Source organism: Pleurodeles waltl, chromosome 12, assembly GCF_031143425.1.
Source record: "Pleurodeles waltl isolate 20211129_DDA chromosome 12, aPleWal1.hap1.20221129, whole genome shotgun sequence".
Classification (NCBI taxonomy): Eukaryota; Metazoa; Chordata; class Amphibia; order Caudata; family Salamandridae; genus Pleurodeles; species Pleurodeles waltl.
The window spans coordinates 66,639,131-66,652,430 of NC_090451.1; positions in this window are offsets into that span (position 1 = coordinate 66,639,131).

Genomic DNA, 13,300 nt, shown 5'->3' on the forward strand with positions numbered 1-13,300 from the left:
GCTCTCTACCCTATATTTGATTGCTGTTAAACATTTTACACCCACAAGTGGAATACTGGTTCACCTATGTAAGTCCCTAGTATATGGTACCCTAGGTATCCTGGGCATTGATACACCAGGGTACCCCACGGGCTGTAGCATGTATTGTGCCACCCATGGGAGCCCATGCTAATGGTGTCTGCAGACCTATCATTGCCGCCTGCGTGAAATGGTACATGCACCCTTTCACCACCGAATCTGACCATTGCACTTAGACACTATAAGTCACCCTTCTGGTAGGCCCTTCAGCCCAATGGCAGGGTGCATATCCCAAAGTGTGAGGGTACACCTGCACAAGCAGGGTGCCCCTACAGACTTCAGGCCGATTCCTGGACTCTGTAAGTGCGGGGAAGCCATCTTAAGGAATGTAGTGGACACTGGCCAACACGAGTGGTCCAACTACATAATGGCTTCTCCAAACCTAGGCATGTTTGGTATCAAGCATTTTGGAATCATACAACTAGACCAATTCCAGTGTTAGTTGCATGGTACCATGTACTCTGGGGGTTACTTAGAGGATCCCCCAGTTCTGCCTGTGTGCCTTACTGGGTCTAGCTGCCAGCCCACGCTGCTGCTGACCCCAGACACTATTCAGCTCTCATGGTGAGCCAGGCTTATCCCACAGAAGCAAAACAAAGGAATTTCCTGCAAGGGAGAGGGGCGAGAACCTCCCCATGTGTTTATTAGTTGTCTAAGAGCTAGGGTGGGGTGGCCTCTGAGTGCCACCAGACTCCTTTGATGGGCACATTTGGTGCCCTCCTTGCATAATACGGTTTGCATCAGTTCAGGAACCCCGGGTCCTGCTCTGGTATGAAACTACACAAAGTACAGGGGGGTGACCATCCCCCTGACCATCCCCTCCGTCAGGGAGGCACACAGAGCTTTGCCAGGTGGCCACTTCATTCTGGCATCTTGGAAACATGGTGGGCAGAGGTCCATGGGAGCATATGACTGGTTAGGCCAGAAAGATGACGTCCCTGACCCCCTCTGATATGTGGGTCACTTCAGAGAAGAACCAATCCTCTTTTACAGTCACGTAAGGCCTCCCCCATGGGTGGGTCATCAGATTCCTCGAGCAAGACTCTACAAGGAACTCTGTGTAAGACATCTTCTGCTCCTGGCCTCTGGAACCGCCTGCTGCTCTTCTTTAGAACTAATACACGTCTGCTCCTGGTGGTAAGCCTCACACTGCAACATTGTTTCTCCAGATCCTGCAAGAATTCTGCAACATCCAAGGCTGTGCATCCTCCAGGGTCACATGGACTCTGTTTGCACCTGGAAGCACGAAGGAATCTCCCTTGGAGTGAAGGAGCTGCTCCCCTGCATCTGCAGGCACCTCAATACAATGTCGACCGGCTGGTGGAGTCTGCTGTCCCACAAACATCCCAAGACTCTGCAACACAGGTGGTGAGTCTGTGGCCTCCTCTAGGTCCTGCTTGTCTTCTAACAAACTTGGGAGTCTGTGGACCCCTGCTTCTGCCACTGGACTGGAACCCCTATGCACCGCAACTGTTGCACTTGCCAAGGCTTGTTGACTCTTTCTCCAAGAGATCTTTGGCCACCAGGAAGCCCCGACTTCCACCACTCTGCAACTCAAAGATCAGCCCTTGTCTTGAAACTCCTCTGTCATTGGACTTCTGTGTTGTCGTGCTGCTGAGGCATCCTTGTGACTACCTCTGTCCATCGCCTGTGAGTCACTCGTGGGGCTTAATTGACTCTTGCTGGCCTTCCTGTGTGCTGAAGGCCAGACTTGACTCCCCCCTTGGGTAGAGTCTCCTGCACCTTGCTGGTCTCCAGAACTTTGCAAATACTTTTTCAGCTCCTGCTTGCATTTGCCCATGCTTGTTGGTAACCTGGCTGGTCACTGACCCTCCAGCAATCCAGCGACCGTTGAGTTGAGGGACAGCTCGTAGGTGACTCCTGGGATCCTCTACAGCTCCTGGACCCCGCAGCTGGACTTCTTCTTCCACCGACTTGCAGGAACTTCACTTTCAGGTGGGTGGGCATTGCCTCCTGCACCACTGGGCACCTCCAAGGGTGCTGGATTCTGTCCCCTTCCTCTGCAGGTCCTCTGCGTGTCGAATCCGTCAATGGGTTCCACCGGCCTGGTCCATGGGTCATGACAGCAGCTGGACAATCTGAGGCTGCCACTGACTTCAGAGAGAGTCCCTTCTGCCCTCTGCATCTGGGTCCCTGATGTAGGTACTCCTGTTTTCTGGGTCTCCTGGCGTAAGGGCACTCTCCATCCTTCCTCTTGTATGCTGGTTTCTTCGGGGTCCACTGGGAAGGGTCCTGAATTCCACAACCTCCAACCACTACTCTCTGTGTTAGCCTATGCAACAACTGGGTGGGTAACTACCTTGTACATGGTTGCTGTGGACATTTACTGTACTTACCTCTGGTTTCTGGACTTTGTTTCTGACATTTTGGTTATCTTACTAAAGTTGGGACCTTTTTAGAATTTAGAATCCCTTTTTGGATAACCAACTAAAGCAAGGACTTTTAAAACTTTCTCTAGAGTTGTAGGGACCTAACCAGGGCCCTAACAATTATTTAAAAAATGTGTAAAATAATTGTTAGTCAATTAGAAAATCAAAAATAATCATCTAAAGACAATTTAGAGAGTTATTTGTGTGTTCAAACAATTGACAAACTGGTATCAGCAAACGCAAAGTCTTTATCCCACCACTGATACACCAAATGTAGGAGGCTGGCCCTCTATGTAGTGTGCAAAGCTAGGCACACTGTGTAGGGGGTCCAGGCAAACTCACGTTGGTTTCCAGAGGTAAAAATCAGATCACCTAATGTTCCAATTTTTGAGGTAGCTGGTCGAGCAGTCAGGCCAATCCAGGAGATGTGCTAAGCATTTGAAGTACTCACAATATCAGTCATGCACCACACACACTCAATCAGTAACTCGAGACTAGAATTTATAAAAGTACTTCAGATTTTTATATAATTTTGAAGGCCAAAATGGTTAAGATACGTTAAGTACTTTTTTTTTAGTTATGATTTTTCAAAGTTTTAATAAAGTTAGTCTTTCTGTGCGTAATTACGCACCATAGGAATCAATGGAAGGCCACCTGTAAAAGTGCATATAAAATCACACAGTTGAGTTACCAGTCTCTTCTTTTGCAAGATGGTCGATGAGGTTGGTGGAGAGCCTCAGGCGGCTCCCCGTTCCGGTGGGAGCAGAGCTGGAAAGTCTCTTGGCACAGGCACATGGCCATTTGGGGGGTGGGGGAACCTGGAAAGGGAGCTGGTTTGCAGAATTAAAGGTGGTGCTTCAGGGTCTCCTTGGGCTGTTGATGTCACATGGGGTTAGGGACCCATGGCGCACAGCTGGTTCCGTGATGCAGGGCAGCCGGATGCAGGGCGAGTTGGAGGTCTTGGAGGCTGTGCGCAATGGAACCCTTTGGAGCTGGAGGTAAGTCTTCTTCCGGTGGCCTTGCAGGACGAGGAGGACACTCTGGTATGAGGTCCAGGGTGTTCCTGAAGTCCCTCGACTGGGGCTTCCTCCTGGTCCAGTTGCAGCTCTGGGGGAGCTGTTTTTGCTGTAGTTCAACGTGCACTGACCAGTACCTGTGGTATTGGCACAACTCGGCCACGGGAGGGCACAGTGCCACCATAGTTAGCACACTTGTAGGTCTCATCCGGGCTGCAGTTAGTGTGTCGTCGGGTCCGGCTACGAATTCCGGTTGCGGAGATATTGGCCGGTCGGTGTAGTGACCCTCACCGGTTTGCTGGTGCTTTGCAGGTTTTTTGTGGTTCTAGAGAGGTATCTCAAATCAGGAGGGAGATTTTGGCTATTTGCGAAGCCTGGAGGCCCTCTGGGTCTTTTAAGGTCAGTCCAGTGGTCAGCTCCTCCGCAGCGGCAATTGTCGGGACTCTGCTGCAGCAAACAGGGGTCTTGGCGCCTCTTCTGGTGCAGCAGGTCCTCTGTTCTTGTGCTGTCAAGTTATTTGGTGCTGTCTTTTCTTCGTGATGAATCTGCTTTCTTGGTCTAGGGGAGCCCATTAAATACTGAATTTAATGGGCGATTTAGGGTGAACCTGGTAGTATTCAATTGGGACGCTTACCCTGGAGTGGCTACACCCACTACAATGACCTCTTCCTGTGGGAAGGGTCACTACCCTAAACCTCATCGGCTATTTTCCTGCCATCCAACATGGAGGAAAATAAAATGGAGGGTCCATTTTGCTTGCAAGCCCCTAGGGGTGGTGCATGCTCAGTGTGATCCCTCCTCCTACCCTTTGTCTGGTTTCCTGCCTTTGCTCCCACCAAACGTGGGGGTTGACTAAGGGGGAAGCCTTCTGCTGCTAGCAGCAGGCCTGGAGGCTCGAGTTTCAAGGGCAAAAGCCCTTTGAAGCTCACCACCAGGGTAATGCACATTCCTGAGGGAGGGGGGTGTTAGCTCCTCCACCCAGGAAGGGCATTGTCTTACAAACCAGAGACAGGGCTGTCCCCCAAGGTTTGTATATTGGCTGTCTGGAGGTGGCATGCTGGATGGAACAAGTCAGCAACCATGCCAGTTAGGGTAGCTTTTTCAGGGGGCACCTATAAGGTGACCTCTGGGTACATTTAGGGGTAAATCCAATACTGGTACCAGTTTGGATTTATCATTCTGAGTTGTTTGATACCAAACAACCCATGGTGCAGAGTAGCCATCATGGAGCTGGGGAACTTGTGCTTGACCAGTGTCCAGTACATGTACTTAAAATGGCTGCTCTGTTCACTCACTGTGTCAGGTTTGGCAAGGTCACAGTGGGGGCATATTGCTCATGCAACTATGCTCTCACATATAGCATGGTGCACCCTGCCTTAGGGCCGAAAGGCCTGCCAGAGGGGTGACGTATCCATAACATATATGCAATATAGGGCGGACAGGGCACACAGGGAGTGTGCCATGTTGAATTGGTATTTTTAGATTTGCCCCAGAATACTCAGCCTGCAATGGCATTGCTGGGTGCATCTGGGTGCAGGGCCCTAAAGGGTGGCACAATCAGTGCTGCTGCCCTCAGGGGCCTACCCCTAATATCTCATGCCCTTGGTACAGGTATACCCATTTACTAGGGACTTACAGTGATATTTAAGAGTGTTTACAATTGTGCCAAGCATCACAACAGATTTAGGGAAAGAGCTCTGGCCCAGGGAACCTGGTTAGCAGGGGCCTTGGGCACTACAACTTCTATGACACATTAACATCAGGCACAAAGTGGGGGGCTAACCATGCAAAAAGAGGCCTCTTCTCACACTCTGGTGTTTCTATCTGCCCCCAGCCCCTAGCTAACTACCACATGTAGGAAAGTACCCTCTTTTTGGCATGGTTACCCCCACATTTTTCCTAGGGCAGTATGTTTTGACTGTGTTCACTAGGATCCTGCTAACCACGACCCCAGTGACTGTGCTCTCTCCCTCTAAATTCAGTTGCTGGGACTTCACACACCCCACATTTGGCATACTGGTGCCCCATATAAGTCCCTAGTATATGGTACCCAGCTACCCACGGCATTGGAGCACCAGGGGTTCCCCATGGGCTGCAGCATGTATTATGCCACCCATGGGAGCCCATGTAAAATGTGTTTGTAGGCCTGCCATTGTAGCCTGCGTGAAAAGGTGCATGCACCCTTTCACTTCAGGTCACTGCACTCGGTCACTATAAGTCACCCCAATGGTAGGCCCTCCTAGCCAAGGGGCATGGGTGCAGGTACGTCTGTCTGAGGGGCCCCCTGCATGAGCAGAGGGAACCCCACGAACGTCTGGACTTCGTGAGTGCGGGTAAGCCATTTTAGCTGTGTATTGGACATAGGTCCCTACGTATTGGTAACTCCGAACCTGGGCATGTTTGGTATCAAACCTGTCGCAATCATACCCCTATGCTGTTGCCAGTATTCGTTGTAGGATTCCATGCATTCTGGGGGCTCATTAGAGGACCCCCAGCATTGCTCCTACCAGCTTTCTGGGGTTTTCTGGGCAGCCCACGCTGCTGCCACCCCTCAAATGAGTTTCTGCCCTCCTGCTGCTTGACCAGCTCAAGCCCAGGAAGGCAGAACAAAGGATTTCCTCTCGGAGAAGGCGGTAACACCCTCTCCCTTTGGAAATAGGTGTTACCCAGCTTGGGAGGGGTAGCCTCCCTAAAACACTGGTATACTTTGAAGGGCACATTTGGTGCTCTTCTTGCATAAACCAATCTGCACCGGTTCAGGGACCTCCAGTCCCTGCTCTGGCATGAAACCGGACAATGGAAAGAGGATTAACCATTCCCCTGTCCATCACCACCCCAGGGGTGGTGCCCAGAGCTCCTCCAGGTGGCCACTTGAGTCTGCCATCTTGAAGCCAAGGTGGGCAGTGGCCCTGGGAGCATCTGAGTGGCCAGATCAGGCAGGTGACGTCACATGTCTTTCTTGATAGGTAGTAACCTGGCTAGGTGACCAGTCCCCCTTCCAGGGCTATTTAAGATCTCCCTTTTGGGTAGATCCTCAGATTCAACATGCAAGACTCCTGCAGGACCCCTTTGCAATCTTTACTTCGACTTCTGGCCACTGGAACCACAACTGGACTCCACAGGAACCTACAATCTGCAGCTACAGTGATGACTCTGCTCTACAACATTGTTTACTCCAGTATTGGAGCTTTCATAGATTCACATGCTTGAATCATTCCCCGTCGTTGAGATGGGAGTCCCTGGTACCTTAGAAAAGACAATGTCCGAAAGACATAACATGTATAACATAAAAACTCTACATTTTAGCGATCTATCCAAGTCCTTATGTAAAAAGGACCAAACTTGAAAGCCCTTTGAAGCTCACCACCAGGGTAATGCACATTCCTGAGGGAGGGGGGTGTTAGCTCCTCCACCCAGGAAGGGCATTGTCTTACAAACCAGAGACAGGGCTGTCCCCCAAGGTTTGTATATTGGCTGTCTGGAGGTGGCATGCTGGATGGAACAAGTCAGCAACCATGCCAGTTAGGGTAGCTTTTTCAGGGGGCACCTATAAGGTGACCTCTGGGTACATTTAGGGGTAAATCCAATACTGGTACCAGTTTGGATTTATCATTCTGAGTTGTTTGACACCCCAGGGGTGGTGCCCAGAGCTCCTCCAGGTGGCCACTTGAGTCTGCCATCTTGAAGCCAAGGTGGGCAGTGGCCCTGGGAGCATCTGAGTGGCCAGATCAGGCAGGTGACGTCACATGTCTTTCTTGATAGGTAGTAACCTGGCTAGGTGACCAGTCCCCCTTCCAGGGCTATTTAAGATCTCCCTTTTGGGTAGATCCTCAGATTCAACATGCAAGACTCCTGCAGGACCCCTTTGCAATCTTTACTTCGACTTCTGGCCACTGGAACCACAACTGGACTCCACAGGAACCTACAATCTGCAGCTACAGTGATGACTCTGCTCTACAACATTGTTTACTCCAGTATTGGAGCTTTCATAGATTCACATGCTTGAATCATTCCCCGTCGTTGAGATGGGAGTCCCTGGTACCTTAGAAAAGACAATGTCCGAAAGACATAACATGTATAACATAAAAACTCTACATTTTAGCGATCTATCCAAGTCCTTATGTAAAAAGGACCAAACTTGAACCTCAGCCAATTAGAGAGCACCACCCTCTAGAACCCTCCTGAGAAAAGCTTCAACACCTCAGATTTTCTACTGCACGTCGTGCTAGGGAGTCTCCTCTGAGCTCTGCTCAGTTTGTTCTAGTGGAAAAAGATTTTATTACTATATCTGAATTTCTATTTTCTCATTGAGTGTTCCTGACTTACACTCATACTTTCTGGAGCCGTTTGTACCAGCAGGATGTCAGACAGAGAGAGAAAAAGTCCCTTTAGAGCCTGCAGCACTTGTGGGAATAAAAGGCTCCATTCAGAAGACCCTCATACAGATTGTATATATTGCCTCTATCCTGAACACTCTGCTACTGACAGTAAGGTATGTTGTACCTTTTCATCGAATACTTTGAAGGATAGAGAGGGGAGATTGTTGATATGGCTCCAGAAGCTTAAATCAAGAAAAAAAACATGTCTCGGACTCTGACAGTGAGAAGTCTTCATGATCTTCTAGGAAGTCACAAAAGAGATAAAGATCACTCATTCTGAAAAGGGTTCAAAACAACCCTCAAAGACTTTCAAAAAGACCTCACAGGGGTCTGGTGAAGGCCGCAGTCTCTCATCCTCACCTCAGGAAAAAAGATTCTCCTCTAAGTCCAGGCCTCGACCTTCAACATCAAAAGAGGTACCAAAATCTTCCTCAGAGCCTTCTACACCCCCTCCAAAGGTGTTGACGGTGTTCAGAAAGCCTTCTTCAGCTTCTGAAGACAGAGCGTCGATAACGATTCCACCGTCGATGAGGTCATCGTCGTTGACACCGTCGTCGACGAGAATGTACACGGCGGCTGCATCAACAGCGGCGATGACGACGGTAACCAGTCTATCGATGGTGACTTCTTCCTCGTCGATGACATCCACAACGATGGAAACAAAATCTAGGCCGTCGACGTTGAAGATCAAGACGTCGTCGACGATGACTTCGACGACGACTGTCGACGACACCATCGATGGTGAGGATTCCTACGTCTACGCTGTCGTCAGCGACACCGTCGACAACCTCGTCAATGGTACCATTGTCGACACCGTTGATGAGGAGAAAAACACAGTCTGTTTCTGGGAGGGGAGATATCACTCCAAGAGCTATATCCCCAAGCAAGGTTACACCATTAATCCCAACTCATCTTCTGGAGGAAGATTCGGATGAAGATGGGCCGTTTGGGGCAGCCCATAGCCCTTCACAACTTCATGTTAAGTGTCAAGAGGATGAAGAGGAATATTATCAACAGTATTATTCTCCTCAGCGACAGCAGACATATGTACCAGAGGACATGGTTTGTGCCCCGAGTTCCCTTATATCTGATCTACAGTTTATGTTATCAGATTACAAAAGGAGGTTTCCATCAGCGCCACAATCAGACATTCAAATGGCGCCTCCTCCATCGATGCCTGCCACTCCAGTGCCACAACCTAGATCATCTCTTAGATCGGCCAGAAGTACCCCGCAAAGGTCTTTCATGCAGGTTACTGACTCTTCGGATGAAGAGAGGGAAGAAAGAGAATTGCAGGATGTCAACTCGGATTGGGACAACAATATATTGCCGACACCCTCATCTCCATCGCATACTCTGGTGGAATCACCCCCAGGAGATATTGGGGGTTTCCATAATCTGCTTGAGAGGGCGGCAAAGAGATTTGCAATACCCATGCCATCCAAACAGATGGATTGTTTTTTATATGACTTCAAGGAGCCGTATCAAAAGAGTGTCCGTTCCATACCGATAGTAGGCTACATCTGGGAGGAAGGTCTCAAAGTGATGAGAAATCCATCTACGGTGACAGCAGTCTTGGCTAGGTTGGACAAAAAGTATTAAGTATTAGTCACCCGAAGCCAGACTCTGTTAAAACCCAGGCAGCACAGAGGCGTTCCAAAAATCCATCAACGCCACTTTCAGCTCCTTCAGACAAAGAGGGGAGAAGACTGGACAACATCGGGAAGCATTTCTCTTCCATGTCTGGTCTAATAGTGAGGGCAGCAAATTCATTGGCAATCCTGGGGAGGTATGACAGACAGCTGTGGGCTGATATTGCCCCGTATCTGAACCACCTCTCAGAGGACTCTAAGACAGAGGTGAAGAAAATCCTCTTGGAGGGAGAGTGCACCTCGGCTGAGGTGATAGACTGCGCTATGGATATTGCAACAACAGCCTTTCGGCGGCTAGCTGGTGGAGCAGTGCTGCAGCGTCAGGGCTGGCTTAGGGCAACTTCCTTTAATCCAGAGGTTCAGAATAAGGTGTTGGACCTTTCTTTTGATGGCAAGGCTTTGTTCGGCAAGCATGTGGATGAGGCCTTGCAAGCCATCAAATCAGACACAGACACTGCAAGGTCCTCAGGGACACTTAAGTTTAAGAGGATGCCTTTTCGTGCCTCCAGAGGTCGAGGAGTCTCAACATATCAAGGGGGTTACCAGAGTTTTTGTTACCCATCCTATGCTACACAGCAGTTTTGGCCTCAATACACCCATAGGTAACCACCAGAAGCGTCCTATTCCAGACCCCCTCCTAGGGGAAGACCGCGCTGGGGCAAAGAGGTGGCCAGACGTCAATGACATGTTTCAGGCTCCGGCTACAACCTTACCACAAAGCAGGAAGATAAGGGGTAGGATATCACACTTCTATCAGAAGTGGGAACACATAACATCAGATCAGTGGGTTTGAAAGATTGTTCGATTTGGCCATACTTTAGAGTTCATTTAATGCCTACCTTCTTGTCCTCCTCATACTTTCTTGCAGAAGCATCTAAAACAACTCCGGCTGGAGGTCGTGACCATGCTCAGAAGGTGAGCAATAGAGAGGGTTCCTTCTTCAGAGAAAGGCAAAGGTTTTTACTCCTGTTTCTTTCTGGTGCGCAAAAACTGGGAATCTTGATGTCCCATTCTAGATCTCAGGGACCTAAACAAGTACCTCAAACGCCAAACCTTTTGCATGGTTGCAATGCAAGATATTCTTCTCCGCATGAACCACGGAGATTATATGACGTCTCTGGATCTACAGGACTCTTACTTTCATATTCCGATTTCACCTGCCCACAGAAAATATCTCAGTTTCGTGGTAGCAGGCAGCCATTTCCAATTCAAAGTTCTTCCATTTGGCCTGAAGTCCGCACCCAGAATCTTTACAAAGTGCCTAGCTCCGGTAGCGGCTTTCTTGAGAAAGAAAAAATTGCAAAATTTTCCTTACTTAGACTATTGGCTAATAAAGGCGCAGTCGTCTCAAGCAGCTCACGACTCAATAACGGCTTGCATAGCATTATTCAACAAGCTGGGGCTCACTCTGAATCAGAACAAGTCAAACATCTTGCCAGCAAGAGTGACGACCTTTTTAGGAGCAAAAATCGACACCATCAAAGACAGAGCTGTCTTGTCAATGGAGAGACAAGCAAAACTTGTTTGCCTAGCAAGCAGAGTACAATGAAAAAAATCTCTTTTTGTACGCACCTACAAATTGCTTCTGGGGATGATGTCTTCTTGCATACAGTTAGTCCCTGTACGAGGATGGCTGTTCTAGACACCAGACTGCGCGGGTTTTTGTTTTAGTAGGTTTGATTTATTGGTTTGATAGGCAGTATATAGGGACCAGACATAGATATTTGTTATGTTATGGTAGGTTGTGGCGTCTTCTCCTTCTAGATATGAACTCGCGTCTTCTTCTTCTTTTCTCCCTCTCAGGACCTCGCGGGAAGCGTGCGGGAAAAAGAAGAAAATAGATCTGGTAAGTGCGGGTGGTGGTTTAATTTTTCTTTCTTCTCTCTCTTCTCTTCTCTATTTACCTTTCTCCTGTCTTTTCTTCTTTACTTTTCTTATTCTTCCCTGGTTCTCTCTGGGGTCTGTTCTATTTCTTTCCTCGCAGTCTTTTCTTTCTCTCTGTTTTTTTTTTCTTCTTTTCCTGTTGTTCGTATACTACAGTCTTCCTTCCTTTCCTGTTTTTTCCCTTTCGTCTCTTTTGATTAATGTTATATATTAGTATGCATATATAGGTCTTTCCGCTGTCTTTCTCTCTCTCCCTTTTCTTCTATGTCTTCTTACGTCTTGGGTTTCTCCCCACAATCTCCGTGCTCCCCGTGCAGTGCCCCTTTGTTTTCCCTTCCCCGCCCTCTCTTTTACCTCCCGCCTCCCGCCCGCTTCCCCTTGTTCCGCACCCCGTACCTGGAGTGGCCACGCTTCTCCTGAAGCGTGGCGGCTCTTTCGCAAAGCTCCCCGGGGTCAGCGGTCTTCTTCAAGGATTTCCGTCGGCTCCGACTCCGGCGGTGTTCCACTCCTCCAAAGAGCGGCGTCTTCGTCTTCGGTGTCGGCGTCCTCTTGGTCCGTCCGTTCTTCTGTGTCCTCATACTACGGGTTCTTCCAGCTCCTATTCCCGGCGCTCCCCTTGGAAAGGAGAGGAAGCTGTCTTTTGAATCCCGTCAAGTCCCGCGTTGTTGTCAGGTAACCAATGCTAGCGCCGCCATCCTGGGCTTCTTCCGGTGCGGAAGAGGCAGTGTCAGCACAAGTCCGGGGAGAGTGTGGGTCGGATCGGAGAGACCCATCACAAACACTCCCCCTAGAGAGCGTCTGTCGATGACGCTCTGTAACGGGATGCCGGGAGAGAAAATCCGCATTGACCATGGCCCGGCCTGGAGAATGAAGCACCTGGAAAGAAAAAGGTTGCAGAGAAAGAAACCATCTCAGGATTCTAGGGTTGGTATCCTTATTGCGAGCTAGCCAGGTGAGAGGAGCGTGGTCAGTCAAGAGGGTAAAGGGACGGCCACTGAGATAATAACGGAGGGACTCAATGGCCCACTTAATGGCCAGACACTCTTTCTCAATGGTCGGATAGTGCTGTTCTCGTGGGAGTAGCTTCCTACTAATGTATAAGATGGGCCGGGTAGTACCATCAGGTTGAGGTTGAGACAATACAGCCCCTAGCCCCACTCCGGAAGCATCAGTTTGTAAGCAGAATGGGCTATTGAAGTCAGGACAACATAAAACAGGATCAGTAGATAGGGCAGTCTTGAGCTGGAGAAAGCTACGCATACTAGCTTCGGACAACGAAGTGAAGGTTTTTGGGGACGTGTTTTTCAGTAAGTTAGTAAGGGGCTCGGCAATGGTAGAAAACCCGGGTATAAACCGTCTGTAGTACCCGACGAGACCTAGAAAGGCACGTACGTCTTTTTTTGACGTTGGAATTGGGATATTTTGGATAGCTTCCACTTTCTCTATTTGAGGGCGGACCTGCCCCTGTCCTAAGATGTAGCCTAAATATCTTATAGACGTACATCCCAGTTTGCACTTTTCTGGATTGGCGGTCAAGTGGGCTTCCCTTAATGCCTGTAATACCGCTGCTAAGTGTTGAAGGTGGTCAGACCATGTTTCACTAAATATCACGATGTCATCTAAGTATGCTGCTGCATACAGGTAATGGGGTCGTAAGACTATATCCATTAATCTCTGAAAGGTGGCGGGAGCTCCATGTAGCCCAAAAGGCAAGATGGTAAATTGATACAACCCGGAAGGTGTTGCAAAGGCAGTTTTTTCTCAGTCTGTTTTGGTTAGAGGGATCTGCCAATACCCTTTTGTTAGATCTAGGGTAGACATGAACTTGGCGTGACCTATCTTCTCCAATAATTCGTCTATGCGTGGCATAGGATATGCGTCGAAATAAGTAAGCTCGTTGA